At 37.1% G+C, this 27153-nt stretch overlaps 1 pseudogene; it reads right to left on the bottom strand.

Annotated features, from left to right (window-relative positions):
• LOC100985173 (UDP-glucuronosyltransferase 2B17-like) overlaps positions 1-10617 on the bottom strand; it is a 47012-nt pseudogene extending 36395 nt beyond the window's left edge.
• Between the last annotated feature and the right edge of the window lie 16536 nt (positions 10618-27153).

Raw genomic sequence — 27153 nt, 5'->3', positions numbered from 1 at the left:
AAAGGGATAGTGCTGAATCATTCATGAAAGATCCACCCGATGATCCAATCGCCTCCCAGAAAACCCATCTCCAACACTGGTGATTACAACTGAAAATGAGATTTGGGTGGGGACACAGATCCAAATCATATTGTAAACCATGAATTGGAGATAGATATTCTGCATTTTTGGTGCAGAGCAGAGTTGCAAGTTAGGGGCATTATTAATGTAGACATAGATGTATAATTCTCTTACCTACTGTCTACTCAGACTTTTTCTACTTTTATGACACTGGGAAATGTGTTATCCTCTTAATTAAGCTTTTGGTTGTTGTGGTGTATATCTCAGTGCCATATGTTTGTTTTGTTTTGTTTTGTTTTGCATGAAGAAAAAAAGGCTGCTTGTCTCTACTCTGCCATTTTGGAACCAGAAGTCTCTTGCTCCGTATATTCTTAATAAACGTTTCTTATCAGATATATGAATTAGAACTTTTTAAATTCTACGTATCGTCATTACACTTTTTTGATGGTGTCCTTTCAAGAACAAACATATTCATTTATAAGAATATCAGTTTATCCATTTTAACTTAGTTTTTTGTGACTTTGTTGCCTTGTCCTAGAAACCATTGCCAAATTGAAGGTAGAAAAGATTTACTTTTTCTATTCTGGGTTTTGTACTTCTGTTTGTTAACTTTGGGTTGTTGATGTATTTTAAATTAGTTCCTTATGTGTTGTCAGGGAAAGTGTATCTTGTTTTCTTTGGCCTTTGGATAATCAGTATCCCAGAAGTATTTGTGGAAAATATTGTTGTTTTCCTATTCAATAGTTTGACGTCTTTCTCAAAAATTAAGTCACCACTGTGTAAAAGGATTTCTGGATTCTAAAATCTGTTCCATTTATTTATATGGTGATCTGTGTTCCTGTGTCACACTCTTATAACTATTGATGATATGTTGTTGGTTGAAAATCGGAAATGCAAGGACTAAATTATTTTTCAAAATATTACTGGTTATTGAGATTGTGCCACTGCACTCCAGCCTGGCCACAGAGCAAGACTCTGTCTCAAAAAAATTATACATATATATATATAGTGTGTATATATATAGTATATATACACACACACACGTATGTGTATGTGTGTATATATATATATATATATCTCGCTATTTTTTGGTCTCCTGTATATCTATATTAATTTAGAATGAGCATGTTTATTTCTGTAAAGAACCCAGCTGAGAATTTAATATGGATTTTGGTTAATTTGTTTATTAATTAAGATTTTCAATGGAGGAATATGAGATTTTATTTATTCATTAAGAATTTTATTCCTCAATATTTAGTCACTTTTACAATTTAAGTTTTAAGTTTCGCAATTTATTTTATTTTTTTGAGATGGAGTCTCATTCTGTCACCCAGGTTGGAGTATAATGGTGCCATCTCAGCTCACTACAACCTCCACCTCCCAGGTTCAAGTGATTCTCCTGCTTCAGCCTCCCAAGTAGCTGGGATTACAGGCTCATGCCACCACGCCTGGCTAATTTTTTATATCTTTAGTAGAGCTGGGGCTTCACCATGTTGGCCAGGCTGGTCTCGAACTTCTGACCTCATGGTCTGCCTGCCTCGGCCTCCCAAAGTGCTGGGACTACAGGCATGAGCCACTGCACCTGGCCTAAGTTTTGCAATTCTTTTAATGTTTTTCCTGTTTTTTTAAAATAATTTTTGATTATATTTTATGTAGGATTTTTGAACATGTTATTTTCTTCTGTATTGTTCAATTATGTAACAATACAATTAATATTTGAAGGTTGACTGTTAGTCCTAAAAATGTGCTTATTTTGTTGTTGATCTAATATTTTCTAGGAAAGTCTAAGATATTCTTTACATAAGGTCATGCCTTTTGTCAACAAAGAGAGTGTACTTATTTCTTACCTTCTAATAAGGATTATTTTTGTTTCGTGTTACTTCCTATTTGCTTTGGCTGGAATCTCCAATATAATGTTGAATAGAAGTAATAAGAATGAATGTCTAGTCTTTTCCTTATTTTAGAAAAAAATGAGTTAATCTTCATAATAGGTGTCTCCAGACAAAAAGAGCCATGTATGTATACACACACATTAGTACACACCTATGAGGGAGGATTTTATTGTAGGAATTTGCTTAGGCTGAGAAATATTATGATATACACTTACACACTTTATATTTAGGAAAGCTGATGCTGTAATTCAATCTGAGACTGAAGGCCTTAGAACTAGGAGAAATAGTTGTGTAATTATTTGTCTGAGGATGATGGCCTTAGAACTTAAGGAGCTACAAGTGGGGTTTACTAGTGCAAACTCTAGTGTCCAATGGCGCAATATCCAGAAGCCTCAAATAAAGAAGGCAGAATAATATTAATGTCCCAGCCAAAGAAAAGAGAAATATTTGTCTTCTTCTGCCTTTTGCTCTATTTGGGTTCTTAATAGATTGGATGATACCTGCCCACAATCATGAGAGATATCTTTAGTCAGTCTACTGATTTAAATACTAATCTCTTTTTAAAGTATTGTAATGTTTGTCACAGAATCATACAAATATCTATCCTAAAATTCATACAAACCCCAGATCAGCCAAAATAGCCAAATAAATCATAAACTAAAAGAAGAAAGCCAGAGGCATCAAATTACCTAATTTCAAAGGATATTAAAAGCCTGTAGTAACTAAAACAGCATGGTAGTAGTACAAAACCAGAAACATAGAGCAATGGAACAGAATAGAGAACCAAATAATAAAGCCACACACCTACTGCCACCTGATTTTTAATGAAGTCAGGAATAACAAGAATGAAGAAAGAACCCTCTATTCAATAAATGATGCTGTGATAATTGTATAGTCATATGCAGAAGACTGAAATTTGACCTCTTCCTTTCACCACATACAGATATCAACTCAAGGTGTATTAAATACTTAAATGTAAAATCTAAGACTATATAAATATGAGAAGAAAACCTCAGAAATACCATCCTGGATACAAGCCCTGGCCAAAGTTTTATGACAATTACCCCAAAAGGAAATTGTAACAAAAAAAAATTGACAAGTGAGACCTAATTAAACTAAAGAACTTGTGCACAGAAAAACATTCAATAACATAAACAGATAACCTACAGAATAGGAGAAAACATTTCAATACTATGCATCCAACAAAGGACTAATGTTTAGAATCTAGAAGGAACTTAAACAAATTAACAAGCAAAAAAGAAAAATCCCACTAAAGAGTGGCCAAAAGAGAACAGACACTTCTCAAGAATAAGTACACATGGCCAACAAGCATATGAAAAAATACTCAACATTACTAATCATCAGAGAAATGAAAATCATAAAAACCACTATAAGATACCATCTCCCACTAGTCAGAATGAATATTATTAAAAAGCACAAAATGACAGGTGTTGGCAAGATTAGGGAGAAAAGAGGATGCTCATACACTGTTCATGGGAATGTAAATTAGTTCAGCCACTGTAGAAAGCAGTTTGAAGATTTTTCAAATAACCTAAAATAGAATTACCATTTTACCCAGCAATCCCATTACTGGGTATATACCCAAAGGACTGTAAGTTGTTCTACCAGAAAGACACATGCACACCTATGTTTATCAACAGCATCACAGTACTATTCATAATAGCAAAAACATGGAATCAATCTATATGCCCAACAATGGTGGCCTGGATAAAGAAAATATGGTACACATATAAATGATGGAATACTATGCAGCAATGAAAAAAAAAACCAAAATCATGTCTCTTGAGCAACACAGATGCAGCTGGAATTCATTACCCTAGGCAAATTACCACCAGAAAGGAAAACCAAATACCACATATTCTCAGTTGTAAGTGGGAACTAAACATTGAGTACCTATGGACAAAGAGAAAGGAATAATAGGCAATGGGAAATATGTGAAAGTGTAGAATGAGAGATCTATGAGAATCAAAAAACTACCTACCAGGTACTGTATTAACTATCTTGGTGATGAAATAATTTTTACACAAAAACCCTGTGACATGAAATTTACTCATGAAGAAGTTGACACTTTAACCTTCTGAACCTAAAGTAAAATTTAGAGGAGGAAAAATGAAATGCTCTCACAGATAAATCCAGAAATAATTTTTTTTTTTAGCTATTTGGTAATCTCTTAAACCAGTCAAGTTGACACATAAAATTAACCATCATAGTTGTGCAATTATTTTTTGTGGCATTTATATTGTGCAATATATTTTATGGCATTTTCAGTGCAATTGTATTATTTTATATTGGATAATTAGAATTATGTAAATATATTGATTTTAATATATCAATCTTTTATCCTGACAAGGTTATTTATTTGTTTTTGATCTAATATTTTATACTAGATTTATTAAGATATTCTCTATGTAAAGTTATATCATGTACTGACATATGTAATTGTATTAACTTCTTTTTCAATATGCATGTTTCTTATTTTCTGTCATTGTCTAATTGCCTTAGCTTAAATATACAATGGAATATTGTCCTGAAATGATAAATAGATCTCTTCATCTTGTTTTTTTATCTTAGGTAGTATTTCACTGATACACATAATAATAGTTTTAGACTTTTCATAGCTGTCTTTTATCAGTTTCATGACATTTAACATCATTCTGGTTTTATTGAATATTTTTATCATGAAGGTTGTTGAATATTGTGAAATTATTTTTCTGCATTTGTTGGAATAATCATGTAATTTTGTTTCCTATTTTAATAATATAGTATTTCATATTAGTTGAATACATATAATTTATATATAATAATTCTCATGTAAAAGCAACATTGCCTTTCTGGGATAAGTTTTTCTTGTTTATGATTTCTAATCTCTTCGTGTTCCTGAATTTGACTTCTTTGTCTTCTATTTATTTTTGTGTCTATATTCATATGAGACATCATTCTATAGTTTTATTTCCTTGTGATGTCTTTGTGTGGTTTTAGCATTAGGGACTTAAAAATATGTTGGTAAGTTTGTCTCCTTTCCTCCTTATTGGAGGATTATAAATTATAAATTTTATTAATTATGCTTTAATTGTTTTGCGATAATTTGTAAATCAAGCAATATGAGCCTTGGCTTTACTGTGTGGTTGTTTTGACTACTATTTCAATCTCTTTTTTTATTATAAGTCTATTTCTATTTTCAGTTTCTGTCGATTGCATATCATAGTTAGTGTCTTTTGAGAGATTTGCTCATTTTATTGAGTTATATGATTTGTTGGTATGCATTTGCTCATAGCAATGTACTGTAATATTTTGTATTTCTGTATAGTGTGTAGTAATGTGTAGTCTTTCATATCTGATTTTAATAATGGGAGTCTTCTCTTTTATGAGAGGTAAGTCTACATAAATACTCTTTGTTTTATTTAATTTTGTTAATCTTTTGAATGTACCAAATTTTAGTTTTATTTCCTTTGTTGTTTTTATTCTTTCATTTGCTTATTTTAGCAATAATCACTATTTCTTTTCTTCTGCTTTGGGGGGTTTGTTCATTTTTTCTAGTTCCTTAAAGTATAAAATTGCATATTAATTAAAAATTTTTGTCTTATTAATGTAGGCATTTTAAGGTCATAAATTGTCCTCTAAATATTGCTTTTTAATAAATTTTGGTGTATTTGTTTTTAATATTCTTAAACTTTGTTCTGTTTTCTTTTGATTTTATCTTTGTTATTTTGAATTATGTTTTTAATGTGTAATCATTTGCGAATTTCTCAATTTTTTAAAACTGCTGACATTGAAGGTTATTCCTTTGTATTTTCAGAAAATAACACATACTATTTCAATCCTCTTAAACTTATTGAGGCTTTTCCGGTCAAGTGATGATTTGTTTTGGAAATATTAATATGCACTTGATAATATTAAATATGTAGCTGCTTTTTGGAGTGTGTTATAGATGTGTGTTAGAGCTAGAAGATTTATAGTGTTCTTCTAGTATTCTATTTCCTTGTTGATCTTTTTTTAAATTTTTGTGTATTTTTAAGAGTGAAATAGAGGGGGTGGGCCAAGATGGCTGATTAGAAGCAGCAGTGGTCCATGGCTCTCATGGAGAAGAATGAAAACAGTGAATAAATTCTGCAACTTCAACTGAGGAATTAAGATTCTCAAACTGGGACTGACTTAGCAGTTGGCACAACTCAGAGAGTGACAAAAAGCAGAGTGGGGTGACAGCCCACCCCAGAGTGGCACAAGCCAGGGGAGTCCCAACCCCCAGCCAAAGGAGGTATCTTTACTGGTGATACCTCCAGGTGTGTGAGAGACCGAGGCTGTTGCTGTCAGTTGCTATGGGATTGGGTGAAGGGAGATGAATGGAGAAATGAAGACAAAGACAAAAAGATCTGTTTTAAAAGAAGGTGTCAGGGGCTCCTTGCTCCTAGTGAACAAAGGCTTTGAGCTTCTACAACCCTTCATATTTATTAGGTAAAAAGAGCAGGGAGGGAGAGGTAATGGTTGGTCAGCTGCTTGATTTATCACAGGTACACATAATTTCTTTCTTTGTACAACAGGCTTCAGATATTCCTACAGATAATCACAAGGAACACTGTGCTTGGGGTGTGATTGCCCTCAGCACTCCTTCTGGGGGCAGACATAGTCATCAGTTTTCCAACATCCTGCTTTCATGAGAACAGTTTTCTGTTTGCTCGTATAGCCTCCAGTGGTATGCTGAGTTGGTCACGACCCTCATTCTTTTGGCCTGTAACATCTCCCTCTTTTTGCTTTTTCATTAATTGAATAAAGGTAATTGCAGGTTTTGCAGCTCTCAATTGCCATTTGGTGGTCCACCTGATTTTGAAGACTATGAACAAAAAAACAGAAACATAATAACATTAATCCAATAGTAACAACAAAGACATTGAGTTGCTGTTTGCAGTAGGTCCAAGGGTTAAGGCTCTCTAAACCTTGTTGGAATTCTGCCCAAGCTTTTAAACAGGGCTGAAACACTTGGGTTTGCTTATCAAAGTTAAGGATTTTACTTTGTAAATCATAAATATCAAAAGTAACATTGGATGTGAAAGCTCACTGTAAATGGGCCTTTACAAGGCTCCAGGAATATTCACTTTGGTTATATTCCAAATTGGTCACACAAATATGAGTATGATTAAAATGACAATGCAATTGCTGATGCAACTGCAAACTTTGTATTTGTTCTCCTAGCCGAAGAACAGTAGCCTTTAACATTGCCACCTCTGTTTATATTTCAGCGTTAATTTTATTTTGAAGCATCCATGCCTGGCCAGCTGTGCGTGTCCAATTTTCTACATATTGAGCTGTTTGAATAGAGCGATGCATTGCTACTGAGGACATCACAACAGAGGTTATCATTGTAACTAAGGAGACTATAGCAACAATTATCATGCCTAAGGCTCTATGAGCACGATGAGTAAGCTGAGTAAAAAAGAGTTTTATAAGATGTAAAATGGGAATGGCCACCCAAGGTTCAGATAGATTTACAGGAATCCATAATCTGAGAATGCAACCTAGAATTATTAGGGTGGATATATCATGTGTCTGTATTGTGCTGTGATTAAGGCAATGATAAAGTTGACAGGAATCACAAGTCGACTGGGCATCGTCCACCTGGAGTTGGTCCTTTTTTGCTACTAAGAAAACATAAGGATTAAAGCACAAATTATAAATTGAGCGGTAATATTTTCTACCATGATAATATTAAAACTGCATTTAGCACTGTTATTATTATTGAATAATGTCCCAACTCAAATGCTGCCATTAATAAATGGGAGTGCTGTTTTGCATATCGAATTCTGGATTGGACCTCTCTTTCCTTGAGAATGCCATTGAGGCAAAGGTGGGCTAAGGCCTGCACCATGCCAAGTAATTTGCACAGCAGATTGGGATTGAATCCCAATGTGATGTGGCAAAGAGATGTTAAGGTTTTGCCACCAGTGGCAGTGAAGTTCATGCCATGAGGTCTGATGCTCATCTCTCGCAACCAAGTGACCATGGGGACCCCAGTCAATAATGTCTCCCATCAGCATGGACTGTTGTCTAGCTAGGGAGCCAAGACACTGGGTCCAAGGAGGGGAGTTAGAATTATCAAAGGGAACCCATTCTGTATAATTAATACAATTTGGGCGATGAGACCAGGAGTGATTAGTAACTGCACCAGAAATATTAATAGAGCTGAGGCCCAATAGGCACAAATATTTTCTTTTTTTTATTATTATACTTTACGTTCTAGGGTACATTTGCACAATGTGCAGGTTTGTTACATATGTATACATGTGCCATGTTGGTGAGCTGCACCCATTAACTCGTCATTTACATTAGGTATATCTCCTAATGCTTTCCCTCCCCCCTCCCCCCACCCCATGACAGGCCCCAGTGTGTGATGTTCCCCTTCCTGTGTCCAAGTGTTCTCATTGTTCAATTCCCACCTATGAGTGAGAACATGAGGTGTCTGGTTTTTTGTCCTTGCGACAGTTTGCTGAGAATGATGGTTTCCAGCCTCATCCATGTCCTTATAAAAGACATGAACTCATCCTTTTTTATGGCTGCATAGTATTCCATGGTGTATATGTGCCACATTTTCTTAATCCAGTCTATCATTGATGGACATTTGGGGTGGTTCCAAGTCTTTGCTATTGTGAGTAGTTCCGCAATAAATATACGTGTGCATGTGAGGAAAGACAATTTTGGAACCAAAGTTTGATTTTGGAAAGCCTTTTTAGTATATTTAAAGCATTTGATATTGTAAAACAGAATTCCAAATTACTATAAGTCATTTATTTTGCCAAAACGATGACTCAGAAACGTTAAAGAAGCAAAAACGTTTTATAACTCTTTTGAATTTAGTTAATATATTCACATAGATAACCTATTCTGCAAGATTAATTTTCAGAATTTTTCTACCACTTGTTTGAAACTTCAGCTTTTTCCTAATTTGGAAAGCCAGGTGTCAGGAAAGACAATTTTTCTTATTATACTTTAAATTCTAGGGTACATGTGCACAACGTGCAGGTTTGTTACATTTGTATACATGGCTGCATGGCACATATATTTTCTATGGTAACTCAATCATGCCTGGGATTAAATTGCAAGGAAACTGCAGTTGAGTGATGTATCCTGGGTGATGCATAAAGGAAGTCCCTCCAATGGAGCAGTATAATTGATACCATTGTCCTGAGAGTCTAATTGCTCTGTGTCAGGTGGAGTTAAGGGTCCTGGTGCCCATACTCCTTGATCATGATATATCTCAGGAGGATTGCCAGTCCAGAGTACAGGTCGTACTACTGGGAGGTTAAGAATATATGCCCAATATGTTTTTGCCTCTGCACAGGGAAAACATACTGCACAGGATATTACAGCTGACATGGCCATAAACTTGGAGTTAGGGGTTTTTGCCTCACCCTGACGCTTTAGCAGTTTCTCAGCTTTTTGTGTGGTTTTCTTGATCTGTCGCCATGTCTTTGCATTCAGATTCAACTGGCTCATGGCTCATATTGGAGGAGCTGGGCCCATGGTTGGGATCCATGGATCCCTCCAGTCTCCCATTCCATGGTCACATACATGGTGGGGGAACCCACAGAGTTTGTCTATGTCCTGTAAAAACATAAGCATACCCTCATCCCCACGTTAGTAAATCTACTGGGCCTTTCCATTGCCCTTCTTCTGGGGACTTCTATAATACCTTTAGGTAAACTTTCTTTTTTCCCTGTAACATTTGCCACTGTCGTTCTGCCAGAGTCTTATTATCTGTAATAGGTGTTAAAAAATTTAAAGTAAATAAGGCTAAATGTAATTTTGTTTGAGGTGGTAGCTGGTCTCCTACTCCCCCTTTTTGTTTTTTTCAACATACACTGTATGTTACATTAATTACATTAATAAATGTAATGTATGTTTGATGTGCCAGCTCTATAATGCCTTGTCCTCAGGGATTGTAAGGAATTCCTGTCTTATGAGTAATTGCCCATAACTATAAAAATTTTTGAAAAGCATGACTAACATAAGCAGGTCCATTGTCAGATTTTATTGGTTTAGGGACACCCATATGGGTGAATGACAATAAACAATGCCACTGTACATGGCCAGCTGTTTCTGTTTGACACGTAGCATGTAACATGTGAGAGTAAGTGTCTAGTCACATGAACACAGCTAAGCTTGCCAAAGGCTGCTATATGTGTAATACCCATTTGCCAGATTTCATTTGGAGCTAAGCCTCGCGGGTTACATCCTTTTATGGGTATATCACCAGGGACATACTGGCAAGTGGGACAGGCTTGCACAATAGCTCGAGCCTGGCTACGAGGCAGATGAAACATACAAGTAAGGGTGAGGTGTTTTGATGCAATAACGTATGAAAGGCTTGAGCTTGCTGAAACACAGAGTCAATCAATTTATCTGCTTTGTCATTGCCTACAGATAGTGGTCCAGGAAGTTGTGTGTGAGAGTGAATATGAGAAATATGTAAAGGAGCAGCATGAGAACGAATAACTTGCTGAAGTCTTAGAAACAAGTTAAACAGCTCTGGTTCTATGGTGCTTTTAATAGTGGCAGTCTCAATGTGACTGGCTACATTTACAACATAGGCTGAATCACAGACAATGTTAATAGGAGTTGAAGCAGTGAGCTGTAAAACCTCAATAACTGCCATTAATTCTGAGTGTTGAGCTGAAACTCCAGAGGTTTTTATTGTTTGAGTATGCTTAGGTCCATAAATAGTTGCTCAGCCTTTGGAAGAGCCATCAGTGAAATAAGTCTGGCCACCTGGAATAGGCTTGTGATGAGTAATCACAGGGAGGATAAAAGGGTGAACTTTACAAAATTGCAAAACTCGCCTGATGGATAGTGTTTGTCTATTATTACTAGAAAATCCACAAGAGCAATTTGCCAAGCAGTCAACATTTCCCATGCTGCAGCCTGTTGTTGGAAATCCAAGGGAACAATAATTTTGTCTGGGTCATATCCTGTAAACATTTTTGATCTGTGCCTATCCATAGTTATAAGTTGAGTAATTAAAGAAAGATAAACTTGTAAAGATTTTACTGTTTGATTGGATAGAAAAAGCCATTCTATTACCGTTACAAACTTGTCTATAAATGGGCCCAAAAGTCCTATTGGAGAGTAGGGGGTTGGAAGAATACACAGAAGCAAAGGCTTTTGTGGCTGTAGCCAGGAGGCATGTCTTCACTGAAGCATTTGTTCTACAAGCTGTAATTCACCTTCTGCCTCCTTAGTAAGTTGCCAAGGAGAGTCTAATGAAGAATCTCCTTGGAGGGTCTGATAAAGGTGTTTGAGTCGATAAGTAGCAATACCTATCATCAGGTGCAGCCAATTAATATCCCCTAACAATTGTTGGAAATCTTTCAGTGTTTGTAATCTGTCCCTACAGAGAGTTACTTTCTGAAGTCGAACACTTCTTTCAGTAACAATAGTGCTTAAGTACCGATGTGGGGAGGTTGTTTGCACCTTTTCTGGAGCTATTTTGAGATTCCATTTAATCAAAGCCCGTTTTGTTTCTCTGAATAACTGATGTAAAATTTGATCTGTAGGAGTGGCCAAAAGAATATCCTCCATATAATGAATGATGTAAGCAGTAGGAAACATATTCCGAGGCTCCTTTAATGCCTGTCCTACAAAATGCTGACATAGCACAGGACTGTTAAGCATGCCTTGTGGTAAAACTTTCCATTGATAATGAGAACCAGGTTGTCTTTGATGGATAGAAAGCACAGAAAAGGCAAATCGAGGCTTATCCTTCTCGTGGAAGGGTATAGTAAAGAAATAGTCTTTAAGATCTATTACTAAGAGAGGCCAGTCCCTTAAAATGGCTGGCGCGGATGCCAGACCTTGCTGTAATGCACCCATTGGTTTAATTTGTGCATTAATGACTCTTTTGGAATTGCAAATACTGGTGAATTCCAGGGACTAACTGACTCTTCAATATGTCCTGCATCCAATTGCTCTTTTACTAGCTGATAGAGTTGAGTTAGTTTCTCCTGTGATAGGGGCCATTGATTCATAGAGGCATGGGTGGGACAACAGATTCTTTTAAATTTTTAGACTCAGAACATGACTCCTGCTGTCCAGCAGAATAAGGAGATAATGGCAGACAGACAGTAAGAAACAAACTCCAAGTGGAGAAATCAGAAGGGTCAACTTTAAGACCTTTTTGATGAGCCCATTTTAATCCTTCTCCTATTCTGTTCCAAATTTCCACATCGAGAGTGCCCATCTGTGGAAACCATGGGTTATGTACAGTGACCTTCTTCAGCATCTTAGTTAATGTTTGAGAACTAACCTGAGCACCAGATTGTTTAAGTAAAACTTCAAGCAACTGCACATAATGTTGCTCCTGAATAGATAGATTCTGCCCCATGTTACCCTGATTCAGAAAACTTCCCATTCCCAGTACCTCTTTAGGGCACTGACTTATATTAGCTGCCAGAAGACTTGTCCCAAGGTTTCTTGCTCATCTGGTCAGTTTCACTTTCTCTGCTCCAGCAGACCTTCTTTGCTCATGTCCCTGTCCTGGGCACCACTTGTCACTGCCGGTTGCTACAGGATTGAACGAAGGGGGATGAATAGAGAAATGAAGACAGAGACAGAAAGATCTGTTTTAAAAGAAGGTGACAGGGGGCTCCTTGTTTCTAGTGAACAAGGGATCTAAGCTTCTACAGCCCTTCGTATTTATAAGGGAGAAATAGGAGGGATGGAGAGGTAATGGTTGGTCAGCTGCTTGATTTATCACAGGTACACTTAATTGCTTTCTTTGTACAACAGGCTTCAGATACTTCTATAGGTAATCACAAAGAACACTGTGCTTGGGGTGTGACTGCCCTCAGCACTCTTTCTGGGGGCAGACACAGTCATCAGTTTTCCAAATCCTGCTTTCATGAGAACAGTTTTCTGTTTGCTCCAGTGGTATACTGAGTTGGTCAGGACCCTCATTCTTTCAGCCTGTAACAGAGGGTATTAGAGTCTGGATTGAACCATAGCAAACAGCAGTAGCCCTATAGAAGAAGGGCTTGACTGTTAAAAGAAAAACAAACAAATAGAAAGCTACAGCAACAACATGAACAAAAAAAACCACCCATAAAAACCCGTTCAAAGGTCAGCAACCTCAACAAAGTTGAGAAAGAATCAATGCAAAAACATTGAAAATTTAAAAAGCCAGAGTGCCTCTTCTTGAAATGATTGAAACAGCTCTCCAGCAAGGGCACCTAACTTAGCCAAGTCTGAGATGGCTGAATTTACAAAAGTCAGCTTCAGAAGGTTGGTAATAACAAACCACACTGAGCTAAAGGAGCATGTTCTAAAACAAGACAAAGAAGCTAAGAATCATAATAAAACAATACAGGGCCGGACACAGTGGCTAACACCTGCAATCCAAGCACTTTGGGAGGCTGAGGCAGCCAGATCCTGAGGTCAGGAGATTGAGATGATCCTGGCCAACATGGTGAAAGGCTGTCTCTACTAAAACACAAAAAATTAACCAGGTGTGGTGGTGCACACCTGTAGTCTCAGCTACTCAGAAGGCTGAAGCAGGGGAATCACTTGAACCCATGAGGTGGACATTGCAGTGAGCTGAGATCATGCCACTACACTCCAGCCTGGTGACAGAGCAAGACTCCATCTCAAGAAAAATTTACAGGAGCTCATACCCAGAATTGCTTATTTAAAGAGGAACATAAATGACCCGATGAAGCTGAGAAACACAACATGAGAACTTCACGACACAATAACAAGTATTGATAGCCAAATAAACCAAGCAGAAGAACGAATCTCAGAGTGTGCAGACTATTTTTCTGAAATAAGACAGGCAGACAAAAATAGAGGAGAAAAGAATGAAAAGGAATCAACAAAACCTCCGAGAACTATGGCTCTATATAAAAATACCTATGATTGATTGGGGTACCTGAAAGAGATAGGGATAGTGGAACCAAGTTTGAAAGCATACTTTGAGATATAATCCAGGAGAATGCCCCCAACTTAGCAATACAGGGAAACATTTGAATTCAGAAAATCCAGAGAACCCCAGCAAGATGCTCCATGAGAAAATCAACCTCAAGACACATAATCATCAGATTCTCCAAAGTCACAATGAAAGAAAAGTGTTAAGAGCAGCCAGAGAGAAAGGCCAGGTCACCTACAAAGGAAAGCCCATCAGACTAACAACCTGTCATTGGAAACCCTACAAACCACAAGATATTTGGGACTAATATTCAACATTGTTAAAGAAAAGAATTTGTAACCCAGAATTTCATAACCAGACACACTAAGCTGTATAAGTGAAAGGGAAATCATATTCCTTTCAGACAAGCAAATGCTGAGGAAATTCATCACCACCAAGCTTGCCTTTCAAGAACTCCTGAGGGAACTACTAACTATTGAAAGGAAATACCGTTACCAGTGACTACAAAAAACACACCAAGGTACACAGACTAGTGACACTATAAAACAACCATGTAAACAAGTCTGCAAAATAGCCATCATGATGACAGGATGAAATTGACACAATATTAACCATAAATGTAAATGGACTTAACGCCTCAATTAAAAACACAGAATGGCAAGCTGGATAAAGAGTCAAGCTCCATCAGTATGTTGTCTTCAAGAGACCTATTTCACATGAGAAGACACACATAGGCTCAAAATAAAGGGATGGAGGAAAATTTACCAAGCAGAGGAAAACAGAAAAAAAGCAGTAGTTACAATTTTTGTTCCTGACAAAACAGATTTTAAACCAACAAATATTTTTTAAAAAGGCATTACATGATGATGAGTTTTCAATTCAACAAAAAAGCTAATTATTCTAAATATATGTGTACCCAATACAGAAGCATCCAGATTCATAAAGCCAGTTCTTAGAGACCTTCAAAATGACTTAGACTCCCACACAATAATAGTGGAAGATTTTAACACTCCACTGACAATATTAGACAGATCATTGAGACAGAAAATTAACAAAGATTTTCAGGACCTGAACTCAGCTCTGGATCAAGTAGACCTAATAGATATCTAGAGAACTCTCCAACTGAAAACAACAGAATATACATTCTTCTCATGGCTCCATGGCACTTACTCTAAAATTGATCACATTATTGGAAATAAAACACTCCTCATCAAATGCAAAAGAACTGAAATCATAACAAACAGTCTCCCAGACCACAATGCAAATAAATTATAACTCAACATTAAGAAACTCAATCAAAATCACAAGACTATATGGAACTTGTACAACATGCTCCTGAATGACTCCTGGGTAAATACTAAAATTAGGGCAGAAATTAGGAAGTTCTTTGAAACTAATGAGAACAACGAGACAACATACCAGAATCTCTCAGATGCAGCTTAAGCAGTGGTAAGAGGAAAAGTTAGAGCACTAAATGCCCCATATCAAAAAGCTACAAATATCTCTAGTCAATGACCTAACATCACAAGTAAAAGAACTAGAGGACCAAGAGGAAAACTTCCCAAAGCTAGCAGAAGACAAGAAATAACCAAGATCAGAGCAGAACTGAATGAGATAGAGACACACAAAATCCTTCAAAAAACTCAAGGGATTCAGGAGCTGTATTTTTTTTTTTTAATAAAAGTTAACAAAATAGACCACATCTGCACTAATAAAGAAGAAAACTAAAAAGAATTAAATAGACATAGTCAGAAATGATAAGGGGGATATCACCACTGACCCCACAAACATACAAACAACCATCAGAGAATACTTTAAAAATCTTTAGCACATAAACTAGAAAATCTAGAAGAAATGGATACATTCCTGGATGCACACACCCTCCCAAGTCTGAACCAGGAAAACATTAAATCCCTGAATAAACCAATAATGAGTTCAAAAATTGAGGCAGTAATAAATAGCCTACCACCACCACCAACAACAAAAATCCCAGGATCAGATAGACTTACAGCTGAATTCTAACAGAGATACTATTTCTTCTGAAACTATTCCAAATAATCATAAAGGAGGGACTCCAACATCAACAACAACAACAACGACAAAACTTGAGGCCAATATCCCTGATGAATATCAAAGCAAAAATCCTCTAAAATACTGACAAACCAAATCCAGCAACACATCAATAAGTTTATCTATCACAATCAAGATGACTTCATCCTCAGAATACAAGTTTGGTTCAATGTACAAAAATCAATAAATGTTATTCATCACATAAACAGATCTAAAGACAAAAAACACATGATTATCTCAATAGATGCAGAAAAGGCCTTTCATAAAATTCAGCATTTCTTCACATTAAAAACTCTAAATTAACTAGGCATTAAAGGAACATACCTCAAAATAATAAGAGCCATTTATGATAAATGCACAACCAATATCATATTGAATGGGCAAAAGCCGGAAGCATTTCCCTTGAAAAACAGCCCAAGACCACAATGTCATCTCTCACCACTCCTATTCAACATTTTACTGAAAGTTTTGGTCAGGTCAATCAGTTGTGAGAAATAAATAAAAGTTATTCAATCAGAAGAGTGGAAATAAAATTATCTTTGTTTGCAGATAACATGATTCTATATCTAGAAAACCCATTGTTTCAGTCCAAAAGCTTCTTAAACTGATAAGCAACTTCATTAATCTCAGAATATAAAATCAATGTTCAAAAATTGGTAGCTTTCCTGTACACCAACAACAGGCAAGCAAAGAGCCAAATAGTAAATGAACTTCCATTCACAATAGCTACCATGAAAATAAAATATCTAAGAATTCTACTAGCAAGGGAAGTGAAGGACTTCTTCAAGAACTACAAACCACTGCTCAAGGAAATCAGAGAGGACACCAACAAATGGAAAAACATTCCTTGATCATGGGTAGGAAGAATCAATAACATAAAAATGGTCATACTGCCCAAAGTAATTTATAGATTCAATGCTGTTCTCATTGAACTACCATTGACATTCTTTACAGAATTAGAAAAAAAAAACTATTTCAAAATGTATAAGGAACTAAAAAGTCAGTAGAGCCAAGACAATCCTAAGCAAATAGAATAAAGCTGGAGGTATCATGCTACCTGACTTCAAACTATACTACAAAGCTATAGTAACCAAAACAGCATAATACTTGTACAAAAACAGACATGTAGCCCAATGGAGTAGAACAGAGACCTCAGAAATTACACCACACATCTACAACCATCTGATCTTTGACAAACCTTGTAAAAACAATCAGAAAAGGGTTTACTATTTAATACATGGTTCTGGGAGAACTGGCTAGTTGTATGCAGAAAATTAAAACTGCACTCCTTCCTAATACTTTATATGAAAACTAACTCAAGGTGGATTAAAGAATTAAATGTAACAACAAAAACTTTAAAAACCCTAAAAGAAAATCTAGGTAATGCCATTCAAGGCTTAGGAACAGGCAAAGATTTTATGATGAAAACACCAAAAGCAATTACAACAAAAGAAAAATGGACAAATTGGATCTAATTAAAGGTCTCCTGCACAGCAAAATAAACTATCATCAGAGTGAACAGACAACATATAGAAGGAGAGAATATTTTTCCCAGTTATGCATCTGACAAAGTACAATTTCAGTTACTTTGCTTTATTTGAAAATATTTTCCCTAAATCAAAATCTTATCCCTTCCTGAATATTTGCAACATTCCTTATGTTTCTCACTTTTAGAAAGTATTTATCTTCTAAGTGCCTACTCCTGAACTTGTTTCGCAGATTGCCTTGTAATTCAGGCAAGTTTTATTTTGAAAAAAATCTCACCAGAAATTTCCATCAAAGTAGAATTAAGAAGGAAAAGATGCATGTGACAAAATAGACAAACATGTTTTTATTCTATTAATGGTCTGTTAACCTGCAATGAGGTAAATCTTTCTTAAAAGGATATTCAAACCTAGTTTCTGAGAAAATATTGCCTGCAGAGTGTCAATATTGTTCAATGTTTTTATTGTCCTTGAGTGCATGCATTATGTGTCACCCAGATTCCCCTTTTGGGAATATAGAAATTACTTTCCAGCTGATGAAGTGATGTACAACTGACATACCTCACCTATAAGCTCTCTCTCTCAGTACAACCCTGCTGAAAGCTATCTAGCATATAGTGACCTTTCCAAGACAGCCCATATCCAATGCCTGGTCACATGTAGGACTCTAAAGGCCCATTCTCCCCTTTTCAATTTGGACCAACTCTGAAGGCCTAACAGCTTCAGAGCTCCCAGTGGGTGAGACAAAACCTATGCTGAGACTGCGTGTCTTAGCATGCTCAGGGTGCTATATAGAAAAATACCATACATTGGCTAGCCTACAGACAACAAACATTTATTTGTCACAGTTCTTGAGGCTGAAAGATTCACCATCAAGATGCTGGTATTGGGCATTCCTCCAAGATGGCAACTGATCACCATGTCTTAATGGGGAAAAGAGATGAATGAGTTATTGTGAGCATATTTTTCAAAAGAATTAATTCCATTAATGAGGACTCTGCCTTCATGACCTAAACACCTCCTAAATGGTTCTATCTGCTAATACAGTAATTTTGGTTATTAGAATTTTAACTTATGAATTTTGGGGGCACCCAGACATTCAGACCATTGCACTGAATTATGTCCTAATTTGTTCCACTGTCCAATCCTGCTTCCTACTTTTTCACAGATGTTATTTCCAAGAAAACTCCCTAATTATCTCCCTTAAAAAATATTCAGCTTAGAATCTACTTCTTCAAGGCACTGAGCATTTGATAATATGTACCAAGAGAGGTCAGAAAAAAAGAACAGACAAGAAAATGAGATTGTAGAGTTGGATTATTCACTACCAAGTGTAATGAGAACCCTATCGCTATTGGTACAGAGAATACAAATAGCCCCTGGAATGTGGCAATTTAAATTTTTCATACATTCAGTAATGGCAAATTATGATGGCAATCTTTTGAGGGGGAAACATTAGTTATTAGGGTATATCACACATTTATCAGTATGGGAACAGTAGAAATTATGACCACAATAGAGGCAAATGTTTTTTTCCACAGAGTTAAGGCTTGGGAGAAAATAATAGAAGAGTGAGGACTAATAACCATCAAATTAAGGCAAACGGTGAAAGCCAGAAATGTCTCCTTGGAAGTGTTACCGGAAAAAGGGGTCTTGATACAGACATGAAGTAAAGGTTCTTGGATTCCACACAGGAAGGAATTCAAGGTGAGTCACAGAGTACAGTGAGAAAAGATGGTTTATTAAAAGCTATGACATTACACAGTAGGGCATCCTCAGAAGGCAAGGAGTTGAATGCAACTCCTTTGTTTTAAGTTTTTCTTATATAGAAGTCTTGTATCTGTAAAGATTAATTAAGCTGTGTCTAGTCGTGGGTGGTCAGACAACAGGACAAAATTTATTATTCTATTTATTCCAAGAAAACTATCCTTGACACTTTCCTGTGTGAAAATATCAAAACATGACTGTTATTATCTTGAAAGCATATATCGTTATGAGTATTGGGACATCTGGACTCTTCATTGTAGGTGTGTGTGTTTATAGGGAGCTGAACTTAAAATCACATTACTCTGACTCTCCTACGCTCCTGATTCCCTAACTGCAGTATATACAGAGACTCTCACTTCATGCAGAAGCACCTGGTCCCCATCACCGAATGAATCTGAATCTTAAGTCCAGGACTGTATTTTAAAAATAAGACCAGTTCAGTTCTAGCTGAATTCCCAGCCTAGTCTGATCACTAACCAGGTTTAGGGTCTCAGTTTTGATAGAGTGAAATTATAAGACATTTGAGAAATAATTCATTGTAGTTAAAATCTTCAGTATCTACACTCCCCTGAACTCTGAATCTGCAAAAGTAGTCCATTCCTTTCTGTTAAGGGATAACATTTTTTCATTGTTTGAAGATGATATAGTGTCCTCTCCCTTGCAGGACAGTTTATGTCCCACCTATGATTTGCGCTTGGTATGATTTCAATTATTTTAAGTCATTCAGGCTTGCTTCATGACAAAGTTTGTTGTTGATCTTACCATATGTTCCATGTAAAAAGGAGTGGAATGTATATTACGTGGTTGTAGGGTGGAGTGTTCTGAAGAGCTTTAGGTCCAATTGGTCAAGCATCAAGTTTAAGTCCAGAGTTTCTTTGTTAGGTTTTTGCCTCAATAATCTGTCTAATGCTGTCAATGTGGTGTCAACTCCTGCCACTATTACTGTATGATTGGGTAAGTCTTTTCATAGGCCAAGAAGTACTTGTTTTATAAATCTGTCTGCACCAATGTTGGATGAGAACATATTTTGGACAATAAAAACTGCTTGTTGGATTGTATCTTTTATTATTAGGTAAGGCCATTCATTGTCCTTTTAAATTTTTATTCACTTAAAGCCTGTTTTATATAAGAATAGTAACTCCTTCTCTTTTTCATTTTCTGTTTGCAGGATAGTTTTTACTGTACACTTTCATTTCGAACCTATGGTATAATTACAGGTAAGATGGGTCTATTGAATACAACATACTCTTATGTCTGGCATATCAGACACTCTATGTCTTTTAAGTGGTACGTTTAGCCTGTGTACATTCAGTGAGAGTCTGTATATGCTGCAAGGTTAGTATTAATATTTGTGATTTTGATCCTTTCCTGGTGTGTTTAGCTGGTTATTATACAGACATGACTGCATAGTTTCTTTATAGTGCCTGTGGACTGTGTGTTTAAGTGTGTGTGCTTTTGTGGTAGAAGGGGTAATTCTTTTGAATCTATATGTAGCATGCCCTTAAAAACTTCTTACACTGCCGGTCTACTAGAAATATATTCTGTCGGCATTTGCTTGCCAGAGAAGAATTTTTTTTTTCTCTTTCCGTTAGTAAGTTTAGTTCAGGAGGATGTAAAATTGTTGGTTGGAATTTCTTTTCTTTAAGGACACCGAAAACAGGCCCCAAGTCTCTCCTGGATTATAAACTTCCTTGAGAGGTCTGCTGCTAGCTTGATGGGATTAACTCTGTAGGTGACCTGCTCCTTCTTGAAGACTGGTTCTTCAAATCAACCAGTCATACAAAAATAATGAAAAAAAAATTAAGAAAAATAAACAAAACCTCTGAGAAAATACAATTATCTAAAAAGACCAAATCTCTGACTCATTGTCTTTCCTGAGAGAGAAGTAGAGAGAATTAGCAACTTGGAGAATATATTTGAGGATATAGTCAGGTCTGTTGGGGCTCACTTGGGGAGAAGTCTGGTAGGAAAATAGGCCACACCTTCACTGAAACATCCCTGTGGAGGAAACTACACAAGCCCGTGCATTTGTGTGCCCCAGCTCTCCAAGACTGCAGAGAGTGTAGTCTCCTTCCTTGTTCAAGTGATGAGCATAGTCACCAGCAGTGCACTCCTAAGCTGCAGGCTACAGCCCTGGGGCACTGGGACCCTGTTTGTAGCTCACTGCTGTGGTCACTTGGGGTTGGATTTTGGGTGCAGTGTAAAATCTGAAGGGCTTCCAAAGTGCCAGAATGCATTCAGATGGAGCAAAGCACTCAAACTGGCAAACAGAGGCTGTACTGTGTACAAGCTTCTATGGGGCAGCCAGAGAGGGGCCATGGGGTTGAGGGTTCTGGTGGGCCGGTATTCCTGCAGAACATATGTGTCACAGTTCCATTTGAAAGTAGGTCCTCCTGTCTCCCCATTGGTTAGCTAAGGCCAGAACCTATTAGAAATAGATGTGCATGGTATGTGGGCACTTATGGTTGGGCTCCACCAGAGGTGACCTATGCACAAAGGTCCCTGGCTTTTTGTCTGCAGCTTCATCTCTGTATAATCTCTGGGAGACCCCTCTGCCAGTCCACATGTCCCTGAAGGTATGGAGCCCCATCTAGTCAGGATTCCAGATGTCTACAGTGAGAGGGAGCTATCTACTAGTCCTTTCACTCAGGTCTTCCCTAGAAACTGTTCAGGGCAGAGAATCAGCTGTATTAAGCCACCCCATTCAGTGTTCTCAGCCTTCTTCCGCTTCAGTCTCAGTGACTATTCCTTTTCTCCATCCACATTCACCATTTTCTCTCCAAAGATCTGTTCAAATTATGATGGTATGATAAAAAACCTGGTGTTCCCTTGGTGGCATTTGCACATCCTGACTGCATCTAGTTGACCATCTTGAACACATCCCTGTGTATATATTCTTTTGAGAATTCTCTCTTGATGTCCCTTGCCCATTTTTTAATGGAGTTGCTTGTGTATGGTTTGTTAATTTGTTTAAGTTCCTTACAGATTTTTGATATTAGAGCTTTATCAGATGAATAGCTTGCAATTATATTCTCCCATTCTGTAAGTCATCTGTTTATTCTGTTGATAGTTACTTTTGTTGCACAGAAGCTCTTTAGTTCAATTATGTTCTATTCTCTTGATTTATTCTAGGATTTTATAGTTTTAGGATACTGTACTAGCCTGTTCTCATGCTGTTAATAAAGACATACCTGAGACTGGATAATTTATAAAGGAAAGAGGTTTAATAGATTCACAGTTACACATGGCTGGGGTGGCCTCACAATCATGATGAAAGGCAAATGAGAAGTAAAGTCATGTATTACATGGAAGCAGGCAAGGGAGCCTGTGTGGGGAAACTCTCCTTTATAAAACTATAAGATCTCAAGAGACTTATTCACTGTCATGAGAATAGCATGGGAAAGATGTGCTACCATGATTCAATTACCACTCACCAAGTTCTTCCCACAACATGTGGGAATTATGGGAGCTACAATTCAAGATGAAATTTGGGTGAGGACACAGCCAAGTCATATCATTCTTCCCTTGGCCCCTTCCAAATATCAGGTCCTCACATTTCAAAACAAATCATGCACTCCCATCAGTTCTCCAAAGTCTTAGTTGATTTCAGCATTAACTCAAAAGTCCACAGTCCAAAGTCTCATCTGACATAAGGCAAGTATTTTCTGCCTATGAGTTTAAAAATCAAAAGCAAGTTAGTTACTTTCTAGATACAATGAGGATACAGGCATTGGGTAAATAACACTCCTAAATGGCAGAAACTGGCCGAAACATAGGGGCTACTGGTCCCATGCAAGTCCAAAATCCAGGTAAGGCAGTAACATCCAAGGGGCAGTCACCTCCAAAATGATATTCTCTGACTCCATGTCTCACATACAGGTCACACTGATGTAAGAGGTGGGCTCCCATGGCCTTGGGCAGCTCAACCCCTGTGGCTTTGCAGGGTACAGCCCTCCTCTTGGGTGCTTTCATGGGCTGGCATTGAGTGTCTGCGGCTTTTCCAGTTGGGTGGTCCAAACTGTTCATGGATGTATCATTCTGGGGTCTGGAGGATGGTGGCCATCTTCTCCCAGCTCCACTAGGCAGTGCTCTGGTGGGACTCTGTTTGTATGTGTGTTGGGGTGGGGGGCCTCAGGGGGTTGCTCACACCACACATTTTCCTTTCATACTGCCCTAGCAGAGTTTCTCTGTGATGGTCTCGTCCCTACTGCAAACTTCTACCTGAACATCCAGGCATTTCCATACATCTTCCGAAATCTAGACAGAGGTTCCCAAGCCTCAATTATTGACTTCTGTGTACCCACAGGCTCAATCCCACATCAAAGCTGATAATCTGCCAAGGCTTGGGGGTTGCCCCACTGAAACCATGGCTTGAAGTCTACCTTGGCCCCTTTTAGCCACAGCTGGGACACAGGGGACCGAGTTCTGAGACTGCACAAAGCAGCAAGGTGCTGGGCCTGGCCTACAAAACTATTTTTTCCTTCTAGGCCTCCTAGCTTGTAATGGGAAAGGCTGCAGCCAGGAACACCTCTGACATGCCATAGAGACATTTTCTCCATTGTCTTGGTTATTGACAATTGGTTTCTAATTACTTATGAAAGTTTCTGCCACCAGCTTGAATTTCTCCTCAGAAAATGGGGTTTTCCTTTTATATCATATCATCAAGCTATGAATTTTCCAAACTTTTATGCTCTGCCTCCCTTTTCAACATAAGTTCCAATTCCAAACCTTATCTTTGTGAATATGTAAAATGGAATGCTTTTGACTGTACCCAAGTCACCTCTTGAATACTTTGCTGCTTAGAAACTTCTTCCACCAGATGCCCTAAATCATCTCTCTCATGTTAAAAGTTTCACAAATCTCTAGGGCAGGAGGAAAATGCCACCAGTCTTTGCTAAAACATAACACAGTCACCTTTGCCCCAGTTACCAACAAGTTAGTTATCTCCATCTGAGACCACCTCTGCCTGGATTTTATTGTCCATATCACTATCAGCATTTTGGTCAAAGCACTCAACAAGTCCCTAGAAAGTTTCAAACTTTCACACATCTTTCTCTTTTTTCTTCTGAGTCCTCTAAACTGTTCCAACCTCTGCCTGTTACCTAGTTCCAAAGTTGCTTCCACATTTTCTGATATCTTTACAGCAGTACCCCACTACCTAGTACCAATTTACTGTGTTAGTCTATTCTTGTGCTGTTAATAAAGACATACCCAAGGCTAGTTAATTTATAAAGGAAAGAGGTTTAATGGGCTCACAGTTTCACATAACCAGGGAGACCTCATAATTATGGCAGAAGGTGAATGAGGAGCAAAGTCACATCTTACATGGTGGCAGGTAAGAGAGGTTCTGTAGGGAAACTCCCCTTTATAGAACAATTAGATCTCATGAGACTTATTTACTATCACCAGAACAACATGTAAAAGACCCACCCCTATGATTAAATTACCTCCCACTGGATCCCTCCCACAACACATGTAAATTATAGGTGCTACAATTCAAGATGAGATTTGGGTGGGGACACAGCCAAAGCATATTAGTTAAACATTTACATCTTTAACCCATCTTCAGTTGGTTTTTGCATATGGTAAAAAGAAGATATCTAGATTCAGTCTTCTGCATATGGCCAGCCAGTTATTTCAGCACCTTTTGTTGAATAGTGAGTTGTTTCTCCATTGCTTGTTCTTATTGACTTTGTTTAAATCAGATGACTGTAGGTGTATGGCTTTATGTCTGAGTTCTTTAACTGGTTCCATTGGTCTATGTGTCTATTTTTGTACCAGAACCATGCTGTTTCAGTTACTGTAGCCTTGTATTATAGTTTGAAGTTGGGTATTGTAAGCCTCTGGTTTTGTTTTTTGTTCTTAGAACTGTTTTAACTTTTGGGCTACTTTTGGTTTCACAGGAATTTTAGAAAATTTTTTTTCTAATTTCATTGAAAATGTTCATGGTAGTTCGATAGAAATAGCACTGAATCAGTAAATTACTTTGGGCAGTATGGTCTTTTTAACAATATTAATTTTTCTACAGTTGAGCATGAAACATATTTCTTTTTGTTGGTTTTGTTTCTAATTTTATCAACAGCATTTTGTAATGTTTGGGTAGAGATTTCTCACTTCCCTGGTTAGCTGTATTTCTAGGTATTTTATCTGTGGCTGTTGTAAATGGTAGTGCATTCTTGATTTGGCTGTCAGATTGGATGTTGTTGGTATAAAAAAAGTTACTGATATTTGTACATACATTTTTGTCTCCCAAAACTTTGCTGAAGTTGTTTTTCAGAAGTGGGAGCTTTTGGACAGGGGCTTTAGGGTTTTCACTGTATAAAATGATAACTCTGTGAAGAGAGATAGTTTGTCTTTTCTCTTTCTATTTGGATGCCTTTTTTTTTTCTCTTTTACTCTGGCTAGGACTTCCAATACTATACTGAATAGCAGTAGTTAGAGTGGCCATCACTGCCTTGTTCCAGTTCTCAAGAGGAATCCTTTGAGCTTTTGCTTATTCAGTATGATGTTTACTGTGGGTTTTCACAGATGGCTCTCACTATTTTTGAGTATTTTTATTTAACTCATAATTTGTTCAGGGATTTTTAGAATGAAATTGAGATCAAACAATCATTAAAAAACATCAACAAAACTGAAAGTTTGTTATTTGAAAGAATAAATAAGATGGATAAATCACTAGATAGACTAAAAAAGAATAAAAGAGGGATGATCCAAATAAACACAATCAGAAATGACAAAGAGAAGATCATCATTGACTCCAGGAAAAACAAACTACCTACAAAGACCATTATGAATATCTCTGTGCACACAAACTTAAAAACCTAGAAGAAGCAGATATATTTCTGGACACTTACATCCTCTCAAAGTTGTACCAGGTAGAAACAGAAATCCTGAACTGACCCAAAATGAGTTTCAAAATTGAATCAGTAATATAAAGTCCAGCAAACATAAAAGGCCTGAATCAGAGAGATTCACAGCCAAATTCTTTTATACATATAAAAAGAAATTCTAGCCATCCTACTGAAACTATTTCAAAAAATTGGAGAGGAGGGCCTCCTACTTAACTCATTCTATGAGGCCAAGATTGCTCTGATACCAAAACCTGGCAGAGACACAGGAAGATAAGAAAATATCATGCCAATATCCATCATGAACATGGACACAAAAATCCTCAACAAAGTACTAACTAATAGAATTCAGCAGCACATCAAAACCTAACCACCACAATCAGGTAGGCATTAATCCTAGGATGCAAGATTGGTTAAACATATGCAAATAAATAAATGTGATTCTCCACATACATAGGACTAAAAAGAAATACACCACGATCATTTCAATAGATGCAGCAAAGGTTTTCAAAAAATTCAACATCACTTTCCTTTTTTATTTTGAAGCACTCTCAAAGGAAACAATTTAATACTTCTGCTCAAACTTCAGGAGATAGTGGTAACAGACTACTACTAAGATATCTCCATAATCTTGGGAAAAACTGTGGCTACTACAAAATGAAGCTTGTGTTCTGGAACTGCCTTGACAGTGAATGAAAGAGGGAATCAGAAGGCTTATGACAGTGGATATATTAACATAGACATCCTATACAGTGTTGGAAATCTATCGAATGTTTGCTGAAGTTATAATGAATGTTCAATACGTCTACCCTCCGAGGGCTAGGTCCTTTTGGACTTACCAGACCAATCTCACTGATATGATTTATGATCAGATATTCAAATAATAAGAGACCTTCAGAAGGCAGATGGTCAAAATAAACAAGAGCACTAAGACTGGGGTGTTATCCAGAAAGACCTAATTTATGACAGCTGTGTATATAGTAACAGAGAAGATAGCACTAGGGGCAAAATAGATAGGTGAGCAAGGGAATTTCTAATCTATAATACCAGAAGAGTTCAAGAATGGATACTAAAAAGTTGAGGGCAGCTGTCCTCACTAGAAATCA

Source organism: Pan paniscus, chromosome 3, assembly GCF_029289425.2.
Source record: "Pan paniscus chromosome 3, NHGRI_mPanPan1-v2.0_pri, whole genome shotgun sequence".
Taxonomy (NCBI): Eukaryota; Metazoa; Chordata; class Mammalia; order Primates; family Hominidae; genus Pan; species Pan paniscus.
This window is presented reverse-complemented; position numbering and strand designations above follow the sequence as displayed.